The sequence below is a fragment of the Sus scrofa genome, chromosome 15 (assembly GCF_054392235.1).
Source record: "Sus scrofa isolate SSC_HxYL_T2T_F1_AM1 chromosome 15, Sscrofa_HxYL_maternal_Yorkshire_Landrace_v2.0, whole genome shotgun sequence".
NCBI classification, from domain to species: Eukaryota; Metazoa; Chordata; class Mammalia; order Artiodactyla; family Suidae; genus Sus; species Sus scrofa.
Window position 1 is genome coordinate 120,877,581 of NC_139397.1, and position 15,238 is coordinate 120,892,818.

At 39.8% G+C, this 15,238-nt stretch overlaps 1 protein-coding gene across 13 annotated transcripts in view; it reads left to right on the forward strand.

Moving 5' to 3' along the window:
- The first annotated feature begins 14,508 nt into the window (after positions 1-14,508).
- NBEAL1 (neurobeachin like 1) overlaps positions 14,509-15,238 on the forward strand; it is a 170,664-nt gene continuing 169,934 nt past the window's right edge. For 7 of the 13 annotated variants that reach the window (XR_014828954.1, XM_021075106.2, XM_021075109.2 and 4 more), the window contains exon 1: positions 14,810-14,915. The gene's annotated coding sequence lies outside the window, so the exon portion shown is untranslated. Of the gene's footprint in view, positions 14,625-14,809; positions 14,925-15,238 lie in introns of those variants that run through there. The other 6 variants (XM_084998429.1, XM_084998430.1, XM_021075104.2 and 3 more) reach the window with 2 other exon arrangements.

The following is a 15,238-nucleotide window of genomic DNA, read 5'->3' on the forward strand; positions in this document are numbered from 1 at the left end:
GTTTTGAGGTGGTTTGGTTTACAGAAATTGTGGAATCCTGTAGGAATCTTTTAGAAGAATGTTGTGATAGATGCAACTTAACAGTTTTCAGTCGTGGAGTTCCTATTGTGGCCCAGCGGAAATGAATCCGACTAGTATCCATGAGGATGCAGCTTCCATCCCTGGCCTCCCTTGGTGGGTTGGGGATTCTGGCATTGCTGTGAGCTGCGATGTAGGTCACAAACATTGTTTGGATCCCTCATTGCTGTGGCTGTGGCCTAGGCCGGAGGCTGTAGCTCTGATTCGATCCCTAGCCTGGTAACTTCCATATGCCCTGTGTGTGGCTCTACCAAAAAAAAAAAAAAAAAAGTTTTCAGTCTCTGGAGATATAAGAAAATCAAACAAACAAGGTTTAGTTATCCAGATGATGGTAGAAGTAGGGTACTGTGGCTGACTGCAAGTTGTCCATCCCAAATCCATTTTTCCATAGTATTTGTCAGGCAAATGGATTCCTAGTGAGAAGGAATATTTTCCACTATCCTTTCCATTTGGATGTAGCCATTGACTAAAGTCCTGCCCATAGAATATGAGAAAATGATAGGCAACTTCTCTGTCACTTTCACAAGAAAAAATGGCCCTTTATTTCTACTCTTCCTCCCTTCCTGTGAGCTGGTTGACAAGGACAACATCCTAGGGGTTGGAAGAGCAATGAGAAGGGAAGAATTGGATCCTTGGATCTCATTGGGAAAGGGAGTTGCCCTACCACCTGGACAGGTTACCTACTATTAGATTGCCATTAGAGAAAGATTTAAAATTCCTGTCCTGTTTAATCCACTGTGTTTTATGGTATATGTGTCATGCTAGTTTAATCCCCACCCCCCTTAACTTACACAGGTACTTATTATGAACAGGAATAGAGAGATACCCTAGGAAGTGGGCAAGACTGGCAATTACCAAGATATTACTTTATTTTATTTTATTTATTTTATTTTATTTTATTTTATTTTTTTGCTTCTCAGAGCCATACCCATGGCATATAGAAGTTTCTAGGCTAGGAATCGAATCAGAGCTGCAGCTGCTGTTCTACGCCACAGCCACAGCAACACAGGATCCAAGCCGAATCTGCGACCTACACCAAAGTTCATGGTGACGCCAGACCCTTGACCCACTGAGTGAGGCCAGGAATTGAACTTGCACTCTCATGGATACTAGTCGGATTCTTTTCAATGGGAACTTCCAAGATATTACTTTAAAGCAAAGGCTGAAAAGGGTGGATCAAGAAACTAAAAGGGAAAGGAAATTGCTGTTTTCATTATCCATGATCTGACTCACCTGGTCATTCGGGTGTCTTGAGTTTGGAATTGCTTCCATAACCTCTACTGTTTTAAAAACTGACTGATAAGAAATAAAATGTTTAATGTCTAAAATATTATATAAAATGTTTATAACTTTCTTTTTAGAATTTCTTACTTTCTACCATAACCGAGTCAAGCAGAATAAGCTGCTTCTCTCTCTCTCATTCCTCATGGTGAGCCATACATAAGGTAAAAGTGACCACTTTAATCACTTGTAAGTGTACAGTTTATTGCTATTCAGTTACATTCACACTATTGTGCAACCGTCATCACTCTCCATCTCCAGAACTTATTCATAATCTCAAACTGAAACTTTATAACCATTAAATAATATTGTCCTTTTCTCCACCAGCCCTATGTGGTTCTCTTTTTTTGTAATAAAATAATCTTTTAATATCCACTAAAACATCAGAAAGCTTTTAATGAAGACTGAGTGGATAACTGTAAACAATAAGAAGATGCAAATAGGAAACCGGGCTTTTGTGGTGCCATTTCTCTTTGTAAAATTATTCAACTAAGGGTATATCCTATACAGAGGATGCTTGATATCTCACTTGGAAACTTAAAAACTAAACTGAAAAAAATTTCTTTAATTTTCTCTTCTCTCTCATATTTATACTGAAACAAGCTTTTGTTTCATTCATACTTATTTCTTTAGGGCACTATTTTTCCATCAGCTTATTCATAGCTGGAAACCATAATCTTCTTGATCTACTGATGTGTTTCACTGTGATGAATCATGTGATAAACAAATGCTAATGATCCTTTTGGCAGGAAATATGAGAGTGGAATGCTCAGTAAACAAAGATCTTTTTCTTTATATTAAATCTATTATAATAAAATAGGACAAATGAAATATGTAACTTCTTTTAGAAGTGTCCTCAAAGAACTGAAGCGTTTCCTATTTTGATCATTGTTGAGTTGACTGCCTTCAATGTGTCAAAGTATTAATTTAATTACTTGATCTTGGATCTCTTTTTTTAAAGTGTTACAGTTACAGTCATTTATACATGGAACCCTAGATCTCATTAATTTAATTCCAAATAAGCTGATGATTATTAATCCACTTTATTACTCAAACAGAAAAAGTAAAAGGAGCCCATCAATCAAATTAATATACAAGTCAGAACAAAAAGACCCTGAAAACACAGTGCCAGACATAAGTCCTAGGAATGCTGATTAATGTCAGAAGTATCATACATTATTTGTTTGTTTGTTTTTCCTGTGAAAAATGTAGGGAAAAGAACTGATGGAGATGTGTGGTGGTACAGCAGACACAAGACTACAGATTACACAAAGTTGTTTTTTTAAAAAATAATTCTTGGAAGTTCCCATTGTGGCTCAGTGGTAATGAACCTGACTGGTATCCATAAGGACGTAGGTTCAATCCCTGGCCTCAATCGGTGGGTTAAGGATCTGGTGTTGCTGTGAGCTGAGGTGTAGGTTGCAAACTCGGCTCAGATCCCACGTTGCTGTGACTGTGGTATAGGCCATCAGCTGCAGCTCTGATTCCACCCCTGGCCTGGGAACTTCCATAAGCCATGGGTGCGGGCCTAAAAAAAACCACACACACACACACACACACACACACACACACACACACAAATTCTTCTAGTATTACATTGCTGTGAGAAAGATACTCCTTGATACATAAATAAAAAGATCTCAGATATTGATTCACTTGAATTTGAATTAGAGCAATTGAATTTCAAGAAAACTGCTTTCTTAGAACAAGAAATCTTTCTGTCTCAAATTTTTTTTTCACATTTAAGAAAAAGGAAATAAAAATTTTAAATAAGAAAATACTGATTTTTATATTAAAATTTCCTTTTTCTTCTTGATTAAAGACTTTTTCTTTATTGTAAACCATGGAAGTCTTAACTTTCAATTAACTTCCCAGCCACCATCGAAAATTCATTGTACATGAACGTGAATTGGCTTGCTTTCATTTTTCAACTGAATTTTAATTACACTCTGAGGAGGAGGAATGTATGATTACATTTCGATTTAGGAAAGCTATTACAGGGTCTTGAGCAACAAATATAGGGATTTTCTTTGGCGGGGGCGGGGGGGCAGGGGAGGTTGGCCATACCTGCAGCATATGACAGTTCCTGAGCCAGGGGGTAAACCTGAGCCGCAACTATGACTTACGCCGCAGCTTCGGCAACATCGCATCCTTAACCTACTGCACCACAGCAGAAACTCCAACAAATACTGTATTAATCTTATCATGTCCCTACCTAAAAACTATAATTTTACACAGAATGAAATTTAAATCATTGAGCCAGCATTTAGGACCCCTTGTCAGCTAGTTATAATCTATATCCCCGACCTTATTGTCTTCCTTCTTCCACCCCAGCTAGACTGCTCATGATCTCCTCAAATTTAGGGGAGAATTTCCTCAGAAGTCAAGACTTGACCTAAGGCATTCTCTTTTCAGAATTCTCCTTCTCTTCTTTCTGAACACCCAAATTCTAACATTCCTTCAAGATCTTGCTCAGGTAGCACTCTCTACTGGAAACCTGATTAATCATAGTAATTATCTGGTGGTATCTCCCTGCAGCTCTCCCCATTGAATGTACCTTTACCTCAGTAAGAATTTCTGGTATTCTTCCCCCCCCCCATCTCTATATTATGCTTCAGATCTGCAGTCTTGAGTACAAGTTAGAGAGATGGGTATCCAAGTAAACAGTACATTGGGGTTAAATTCAGATATGGCTAATTGGTTTGAATTCTGCCTCTCTTTTTTGCTAGATACTTGTGTGACCTCCTTACACTTTCTCAACCACATCATCTAATCTGTAAAATGAGGAGAATTCCCTATGCCTTGCAATGCTAGTTTGAGAATTAGAGATAAAAGATGTAAAGCACATATAGCACTGTTTACATATCAGGTGCTCAACAATTATTATGCATGCTTGATTTTTAGTCTTCACTCTTGTGAGAGCCACCAATAGGCAGCTCTGTCTTGAGTTACTTTACAATTTTAAAACTAGATCTTTCTTTCTCTTCCTTCCTTTCTTTTCTTTCTTTCTTTCTTTCTTTCTTTCTTTCTTTCTTTCTTTCTTTCTTTCTTTCCTTCCTTCCTTCCTTCCTTCCTTCTTTCTTTCTTTCTTTCCTTCTTTGCCTTCCCTGCATCATGTGGAAATTCTGGGGCCAGGACTCGGACCTGTGCCATAGCAATCACCAGAGCCACAGCAGTAACAATGCTGGATCCTTAACCCACTGAGCCACCTGGGGAACTCCTAGATCACATTCTTGAAGTTCTCATTACACTGTTAAGTAAGTTGGATCTACCTTGCCTCTCTTGAGGGTCCTAAAGGACATCTTATATGACTAAGGGAACCAGAGGTTCTCAAGTGAGGATGGTTTTGTCCCCAGGAAATGTAGCCTTATTTGGAGATATTTTTAGTTGTCACAACTGGAATATAGTCTTGGCATCCAGTGATGGATGCCAGATGCTGCTAAGCATTCTACAATGCACAGCAAATCTCCCCAGAACAACAACAACAACAAAATCCAGTACAAAATTTAAATAGTGCTGAGGTTGAAAAAAATTACTCAAAATTCATCAACCTATGGACTCTGAAAAGGCAGCACAATATAATTGTCAAAAAAGCCCATGGAGTTCTCTTGTGCCTCTGCAGGTTAAGGATCTGGCATTGTTGGTGCAACAGCTCAGGTCACTGCTATGGCTCAGATTTGATCCCTGGCCTGGCAACTTCCACATGCTATGGCTATGACTAAAAAAGAAAGAAAAAAGCCTAGGATTAAGGAGTTCTGGGTTCTAATTCTAGTTCCATCATCCATAAGAAGTGTATGACAGTGCTAGTTAATCTCTCTAGACATAAATTTATTTTTATTAAATTGTCATTTAACTTATTTCTCTATCCTCTGTGTTTTCTACAGTGCAAATTAGCTTTAGAGCTGCACTGTCCAATACAATAGCCATTAGATATATGTGTCTATTTAAGTTAAAAATAAATAAAATTGGAGTTTTCTGGTGGCCTAGTGGTTATCCAGAAAACTTGGTAAAGTTGCAGGATATTAAATCAATACATAGAAATCAACTGTATTTCTATATACTAACAATGAAAGACCAGAAAGAGTAATTATGGAAACAACCCATTTCCCATTGCATCAAAAAGAATAAAATACCTAGGAATAAACCCACCTAAAGAGACAAAAGACCTATACTCTGAAAACTATAAGACTGATAAAAGAAATCAAAGATGATGCAAACAGATGGAAAGATATACCATGCTCTTGGATTGAAAGAATCAATTTTGTCAAAATGACTATACTACCAAAGGCAAACTACAGATCCAATGCAATCCCTACCAAATTACCAATGACATTTTTCACAGAACTAGAACAAAATATCTTAAAGTTTGTTTGGAAGCACAAAAGACTTAGAATAGCCAAATCCATCCTGAGAAAGAAAAATGGAGGAATCAGGCACCCTGACTTCAGACTATACTACAAAGCTACAGTCATCAAAACTGTATGGTACTGGCACGAAGACAGAAATATGATCAGTGGAACAGAATAGAAAGCCCAGAGTTAAACCCATGCACCTATGGTCAACTAATTTATGACAAAGGAGACACAAATATACAATGGAGAAAAGACAGTTCCATAAATAAGTGGTGCTGGAAAAACTGGACAGCTACATGTAAAAGAATGAAATTAGGATACTCCCTAATACCATACGCAAAAATAAACTCAAAATGGATTAAATACCTAATTATAGGATCAGATACTATAAAACCCTTAGAGGAAAACATGGGCCAAACACTCTCTGACATAAACCACAGCAATATCTTCTCTGATCTACCTCCTAGAGTAATGGCAATAAGAACAAAAATAAACAAATGGGACCTAATTAAACTTAGTTTCTGCACAGCAAAGGAAACCCTAAACAAAATGAAAAGAAACCCATAGAATGGGAGAAAATATTTGCAAATGAAGCAACTGACAAGGGATTAATCTCTAAAATATAGAAACACCTCCTACAGCTCAATATGGGCTGAAGATCTAAACAGACAATTCTCCAAAGAAGACATACGAATGGCCAAAAAAACACATGAAAAGTTGTTCAACATCACTAATTATTAGAGTGAATCAACTGACAAGGGATTAATCTCCAAAATTTATAAACACCTTCTGCAGCTCCATACCAAAAAAACAAACAACCCCATCAAAAAATGGGCAGAAGATCTAAACAGACAGTTCTTCAAAGACATACAAATGGCCCAAAAACACATGAAAAGATGTTCAACGTCACTCATTATTAGAGAAATGCAAATCAAAACCACCATGAGGTACCCCCTCACACCAGCCAGAATGGCCATCATCAAAAAGTCTACAAACAAGAAGTGCTGGAGAGGGTGTGGAGAAAAAGGAACCCTGTTACACTGTTGGTGGGATTGTAAATTGGTGCAACCACTGTCGAAAACAGTATGGAGATTCCTCAGAAAACTAAAAATAGAATTACCATATGATTCAGCAATCCCATTCCTGGGCATCTGTCCAGAGAAAACCACGATTCGAAAATGTACATGTACCCCAGTGTTCACTGCAGCACTATTTACAGTAGCAAAGACATGGAAGCAACCTAAATGTCCATCAACAGAAGAGTGGATAAAGAAGATGTGGTACATATACACAATGGAACATTACTCAGCCATAAAAAAGGAATGAAATAATGGCATTTGCAGCAACATGGATGGATCTAGAAATTAACATGTGAAGTGAAATTAGTCGGACAGTGAGACACAAACCTCATCTGCTATCACTTACATGTGGAATCTAAAAAAGGATACAATGGGAGTTCCCGTCATGGCTCAGTGGTTAACGAATCCAACTAGGAACCATGAGGTTGCAGGTTCAATCCCTGGCCTTGCTCAGTGTGTTAAGGATCCAGCATTGCTGCGGGCTATGGTGTACGTTGCAGACGTGGCTCGGATCCCATGTTGCTGTGGCTGTGGCATAAGCTGGTGGCTACAGCTCCAATTCGACCCCTAGCCTGGGAACCTCCATATGCCGAGGGCACGGCCCAAGAAATGGCAAAAAAGACAAAAAATAATAATAAAATAAAAAAATAAATTAAAAAGGATACAGTGAACTTCTTTGCAGAACAGAAACTGACTCACACACTTCGAAAAACTTATGGTTACCAAAGGTGACAGGTTGGAGGAGGGAGGGATGGGCCATGGGTTTGGCATGGAAATGTTGTAAAATTGGGTTGTGATGTTGGTTGTACAACTATACATATAATAAAATTCATTGAAAAAAAATAGAGAAATGAAAAAAAACTTTCAACAGTCAAATGTCATAAAAATTACCTTGGGCTGATTTTTACTTATGACTGAACAGATCCTTCATTTAAAATCACGCTTTCAATGTCTCAATTGTAGAGTCACATTAATAAGGTGAAACTTTACTTTTAGATCACCCTACTGTTGCCTTTGCTAAAATTACTGGATGAATAAAGATAATAATAATAATAAACCAATAATAACAATAGAATAAACCATTCATTTGGCAAAAAAGAAAAAAAATTTTTGAAAGAATCTCTAGAGAAAAAAACACCTGCAATACCTGTGAAGAAGTATAGTGTTTGTTGAAAGTGGACTTTGCTTGTAGAGGTATATTGCAAATTTTGGGGTAACAACAAAAAACGTAAAAAGAAAGTATAGTTCTTATGCTAAGAAAGGAGAGAAAACAGAATCATATAAAATCATCATAATCATATAATCATATAAAACATATAAAATCATCATAATCATTAATGCTCTAAAGACAATATATAAAAGGCAGGGATTGTCAGAACAGATAAAAAAATAAGGCCCAACTTTATGTTGTCTGCAAGAAACCCACTGTAATGATATTTATAGATTGGAGTTCCCTGGTGGCTCAGCAGGTTAAGATCCTGGCGTCACTGCTGTGGCTCTGGTTATTGCTGTGACTTGGGTTTGATCCCTGACCTAGGAACTTCTACATGACACAGATGTGGCCAAAAAACAAAAAAAGATTAAAAGTAAATGATTAAAAATAAATGGATGGAGAAAGATAAAACAGGCCAACACTAATAAAAAGAAAGTATATATAACTATATTAATTTCAGACGGAGTAGACATCAGAGCAAGGAAAATTATCAGGGATAAAGAGAGGCCTTACATAATTATAAAGTGGCAAATTTTCCAAGAAGCTAGAACAACTGTTAATGTGTATGCACTTAACAAGGGAGAGCATCAAAATATATGAAGAAAAAGTGATAGAACTACAAGGAGAAATAGAGGAATCCACTATTATAGGTGGAGACTCCAATTATATCAGAAATATATCCAGGAGGCAGATATAAAGACATATTTGAACTTAACAGGACCATCAATCATACTGGATATAGTAAGACTTCCATATTCCTTCATACATACATACATTTTTCTCAAGTTCGCATGGAACATTCACCAATATAGACCAACTGCTCGCCTTAAAACATACCTTAACAAATGTGGAAGAATAATAAATTATGCAGTGTCTCCTCTCAGACCACAGTGGAATTAAACTAGAAATTAACAACAGAAGGACAGCTGAAAAAATCCCGGGAGTACTTGGAACTTGAACAACACACTTCTAAATAACACATGGTTAAAAAGGTAATCTCATGAGAAATTAAAAATTTTGAACTAAATGAAAATGAAAATACAATTTATTGAAACTTGTGAGGTGCAGCAAATGCAGTTTAGAGGGAAATTTACATTATTGAATGCATATATTGGAAAAGAAGAAAGGTCTAAAATCAATCATCTAAACTTCCACCTCAGAGCTTGGGGTTAATAGATACAAACAATTGCCTTTGGAATGGATTAGCAATGAGATTCTGCTGTGTAGCACTGGGAACCATGTCTAGTCACTTATGATGGAGCATGATAATGTGAGAAAATGGAATGTATACATGTATGTTTAACTGGGTCACCATGCTGTACAGCAGGAAAAAAAATTGTATTGGGGAAATAACAATTAAAAAAATAAAAAATAAACTTCCACCTCAAGAAACTAGGAAAACAAGAGCAAGAAAAGAAATAATAAAAATTAAAGCAGAAATCAGTATCGAAAATATACAAACTAAAAGCTGATTTTTAGAAAAGATCTGTAAAACCTGTAAGCCTCTAGTTAGGCTAACTGAAAATGTATGGACTGAAGGGAGGATGGCCAGGATAGAATTTGTGGGAATTTCTGCTGTTGTGTGGTGGGTTAAGATTCTGACTGCAGTGACTTGGGTCACTGCAGAGGCATGGGTTCAGTCCCTACCCCAGGAACCTCCATATGCTGTGGGTGCAACAACAACAACAATTTTTGAAAGGGAAGGTTGAAAAGTAAAAACTTGTTCACATGCCTCTAACCCTTCTCTATAGCACAATTGTGTATCTGCTTCAGTTGTCAGGTTGCCCATAGTGGGAATAATTGCCTGCAGGTTCTTATATAAGATGTCACTACTCATCAAGTTAATCTAATTAACTTGCTCTGCGTTATGATAAAAAAAATACTAAGATTATATTTTATCTCCTTATTTAATTCTTTCTATGGCAAAATAATGCCCCAAGAGACACATGAACAGTCCAATTATCTTGACAGATGTAATTTTCATTGTTAATTAATTTAGTAACATTCTAAGGCTGTATCTAGTGAGGTGAACTGAAACTCATAATTCTGCTATCAGAAGAGAAACTATTTGAGCGCAGGACCATCCAGGGCTATTTGTATTACTGTATATGTGGTTTTATTATGAAAATTCTGGTCAGAAATATGATTTTCAATAATAGGGACAAGTTATTCAAGAAGGTTACTTAAGAAAATGTATTCGCTCGAGGTCTGTCAGGAGAAAAAGTGACCGGAGAGACACTGGGGGAGAGACACATAGGTGCTTTTGCAGGGCCTACTCACAAAAAAATCGTATCCCTACTCAGGGGAGCTGTCAGAAGCCTCTGCTGACATCTAAGTGCAGCAGAATTTGGCAGACTCAAGAGGGGCCTGGGACCCACACTTATTCTGTGAGGATAATAGAGACATTGAAGAGGAACAGCTTAAAGGTAGGACTTTGCAGAGGGTGCATGGCAGACTTGAAAACTTCAGCAAAGGACTGCTTAATCCTCGACTGCAATCCAGTGTGTATTTTGTCAGAGGGAAAAGGGAAAGGAGATATTAGATGTGGATAATCCTTGTTCACAGAAGTTTGATGGGTACCACCAGCCTACCCCATCAATAGAATTATTAGATGGAAAAGAGCATCAACCAGCAGATTCCTAAGAGACTATATGTTCCTTGACTTTCTTCCTCAGTGCATAGCTAGAGGCTTATGGGACAGAAAGGGGGGAACTGCCACACAGATTACATGCATTAGTCCTTTTTGAGTTAACTAGGATAGGTCAGTGCCCTGGAGTCTCCTTACTGGTGGCAAAGCTGAGGCTTGCCCCTATGATGTAGATACTAAAACAAACAAAAAGCCTGCTCTCCTTTGTGTCCCAGTGGGAACATCCATGTGTCACCTCAGATGATGTGTTTATCTCTTCCTTGCTATAACAGCAATAATGTCATACTTGAGGATTCAGTGCCTACATGTAGCAATTGGCTTGGTTTTGTGTCACATACTCCTATCTCTCCAATATCTATGTTACTCATCACAGGGGAAGGTGAAGAATATGACAGTAGATGAATACAAAGCTATCAGACTACTTCCAAAACAAAGAAAAATGCATCTTTTATTAACTATAGGAACTTTAATGCTCAAAAGTGTGGTTTGTGGATCAGCAGCATTGGCATCACTTGGGAGTTTGATAGACTGCTGACCCACTGAATCCCAGGCCTATTGAATTAAAAATCAGCATTTTACTAAGATCCCTGGGGGACTTGTATGCATTTAACAGTTTGAGAAGCAACATGTATGATAATATTATCACCTTTGTTTATGAACACATTTATTATTTTTGCTGTAATTTATACATTGATTAAATTTATGTTTTATACTGTTTTTTTGTTTGTTTGTTTTGTTTTGTTTTTTGGCATGCTTAAGTTCCTGGGCCAGGGACTAAACCTGTGCCATGGCAGGGATAATGTCAGATCCTTAACCCACTGAGCCACTAGGGAACTTTATTTTTTTGTCTTTTGTCGGGCTGCACCCACAGCACATGGAGCTTCCAAGGCTAGATGTCCAATCGGAGTTATAGCTGCTGGCCTATGCTACAGCCACACCAATGCCAGGTCCAAGCCAAGTCTATGTACTACACCAAAGCCCATGGCAATGCCTGGATCTTCAACCCACTGAGTGAGGCCAGGGATCGAACCTACAACCTCGTGGTTCCTAGTCAGAATTGTTTCCGCTATGCCATGACAGGAACTCCCTTTTTTTTTTTTTTTTCTTTTCTTTTTTTTTATGACTGCACTCAGAGCATATGGAAGTTTGCAAGCCAGAGACTGAATCTGAGCTGCAGCTGCAACCTATGCCACAACTGTGGCAATGCCTGATCCCCAACCAACTGTGCCAGGCCGGGGAGCAAACCTGCACCTCTGTAGTGACCTGAGCTAACACAGCTGGATTCTTAACCCACTGCACCACAGTGGGAACTCCTATAGAGCTGTTTTATTATGAATCCAACATGCTATAACTAAATTTGTAGTGGGAGGAAAACTGGAGGTGGAAATAGTACAGATACATAGTGAAATAGGTATTTTTTTTCATTATGCAGTATGCAGATGTTTATTGAGCTCCTACTGTGTATAAGACACTGTCCAAAAGACTTGAAAGCAAAGTCTCTGTTTTCATGGTGCTTAATTTTACTAGGGGGGAAACTCACACTAAACAAATAAATTATATGTCATCTGATAAATACTATGGTGAAAAATAGATTAAGGGAGAATAGGGGATGCTTTTTTCTTTTTTGTCTTTTTAGGGCCAGACCTGCAGCATATGGAAGTTCCCGGGCTAGGGACTGAATTGGCTGGCCTATGCCACAGCCACAGCAATGCAGTTCCGAGCAGCGTCTGCAACCTACACTGCAGCTCACAGCAATGCTGGATCCTTAACCCACTGAATGAGGCCAGGGATTGATCTCACTTCCTTATGGATACTAGTTGGGTTCCTCACCACTGAGCCACAATGGGAACTCCGGGGATGCTGTTTTCTAAAGAAGTGTCAGGGAATGCACGCAGATGTCTTAGTCTGTTTGGGCTGCTACAGAAAATACCAAAGACTGGGTAGTTTATAAACTGAAATTCCTTTTTCACAGTTCTGGAGGCTGGAAGTCCAAGATTAGGGTGCTAGCATGGTTGAGTGAATGCCCTCTTCCAGGTCCCAGATTTCTCCTTGTATCCTCACTTGGTGGAAAGGGTTAGGGAGCTAGTTAAACCTATTTAATAAAAGCACTAATCCCATTCGTAAGGGCTCCTCCCTCATGACTTAGGGCCTACTTCCTAATACTATTACCTTGGGGGGGTGGTATGTCAACATATGAATTTTGGGAAGACACAAACATTCAGAGTACATCAATGGACAAGTGATTCTTTTTTTTTTTTTTTTTTTTTGGCTGCCCTGTGGCATATGGAGTTCCGGGCCAGGGATCATATCCAAGCCAAAGTTTCCACCTACACCACAGTTGTGGCAACATGGGATCCTTTAACCCACTGTGCAGGGCTGGGGACTGAACTTCTGTCTTGATGCTGCAGAGACGCTGTGGATCTCATTGCACCATAGTGGGAACTCTGAACATGGTGATTCTTCAACAGAGACTTGAAGATTGTGTGTGGGCATCTGGGGAAACAATATTCTGGGTAAAGTCCCAGAGAGTGGAATGTGCTTTGTGAATTTGAGGAGCAGCATGGAAGCCATGTGTCTGGAGTGATATAAGGGAAGGCCAGAATAAAATAGTTGGAGATGTTAAAGAGGGAAGTGTGGGAGGAAAACATAAGTCCTTGTTGGCCCTTTTAAGTGGGATGGGAATCCACTGCAAAGTTTTGTGCAAAGGATGTAACATCTTATTTCTATGCTGAAAGGTCATTCTTGTTGCTATGTTGAGACTAATCCATGAGTGGGGTGAGTGTACAGGCAGAGGCAGAGAGACAAATGGGGAGGCTACTACAATAATCCATAAAAGATTTAGTAGTAACTCACATCCTGGTGGTAGTGGTGTAGAAAAATAGTTAGATGTGTTTTGAAGATACAGCTGAAAGGCTTAGTCTGAATGTGACATATATAAAAAAGACAGCGAGGATACTTGTTAGGTTCTAGGAGAATGAAGCAGCTAATTACTAAAACGGGGAATATGGCAACAAGGGTAATTTCTTCTCCTCCTGCCACTTCCAAAATTTTCACATGTCATTTCACAGGTCTGCTGGAGAACCAAGAGATTTTGAAAAGGCACAGTTTGCTAACAACTACCCCAAATTATTCAAAACTCTGCTACCTTAGGGAGCAATTGTAAAGGAATGAGTATGGCTGTTTTCCAACAAACTTTAAAAACAATGGAATTTGAATTTCATCTAATTTTCACATATCATGACATATTATTTTGATTTTTGTTAAGTTTTCAAGTAGGATGGTCTGCAAAACCTAAAATATTTTTTCTCTGTACACTTTGCCAGCTACTGATATTGATGGAAGGAAGATGGGACACTAGTGATGGTATACGGGATTTCATTATACTAGTTTACTTTTGTATACTGTTTGACATTTTTCACAATAAAAGTTTTTTAAAAATGTTTAGGTGTACTAATCTCATGCGTCTTTCCCCAACTCCTTAAGCACCTTTCCCCCTAAAGTGGTCTATAGCTAGTAAATGCAGTTGTTTTCCTTTCGTATCTTTTTTTTTTTTTTTTTTTTTTAAGAGCAAAGCCCTTTTAATTCTTTAGTAGTGATGAAACAAGCCCGTTGTGCTTGACACTCAGCGACAGCGGAAGTATGAGACACAAACACGATAAAGGATTTTGGGGTGCGTGTGGGAGCAATTGTCTGTTCTTACATTAGCGTACACTCTCAGGACCAATCCCCTTTTTACAAAAAGAAATCAAAATGAAATCCTCTTTAGTTATCACCGTAGGGTTCCCTGCCCTCCAATGATTCCCGGAAATGACGCCACGAGCCGAACGCTCTGTCTGCCCATCCCCGGCAGCAGCAACGGGTGGACGTAAGCACGTCGTCGGTCCTTAGTCTCGTTCAGCTCGGGGCCGACAGGAGCGCCCCACCGGGAACCGGCCGCCGGGTCTTCAGAAGCCGGGTCGACTGCGACTGCGCAGGTATGCTGGGGCGAGGCTTCAGGTCATCCCGCCCCTTCCCAGCCTTCGCAACCAATGAACAGCTAGTGCCCTGGGGCGGGTAAATCCTTAGAGGCCAGAATGATTAGCCGAGAGGAAAGCCCCTCCTCTGGCCCCCTCCCAGCCTCCCGCCCCGCCCCGTGCGGTCGCCGCCCCGCCTCCCTCTCCTGCCCGCCTGCTTAGCTGCGGGGTGACACGGGGCTTCGCTGGGGAAGGGGGGGGCAGGGAAGCAGATTAGACGGCCTGGCGGCGGCGGCAACACGACCCCCCAATGTGAGCGTGGTGAGGCGAGCGGGTCGTAGGGAAGAGGGGGCCGCGTGGCAGAAATGGGAGGGCCCAGGGTGTTTGGGGGTGAGGGCGCGGTAGAGAGGGGGGCGGCCGTGAGGGGGCGAGGTCGACCCGGATGCGGTCGAGAGGGCGTGGGTAGTGGGTCGCGGAACGCCAAGCTCGCGTTGCCCCTTTGCCAAAGCTTCTCTTGGCGGCTCGGCTCGCATTAAGTTTGCCTCCCTTTCTCGGTTGCCCGGGATGCGAGGAGGAAATTTAAAGGTCCCCAAAACACTCGGAGGTTTTCCCGAGGTGTTTTCCTTGCCGCGCCG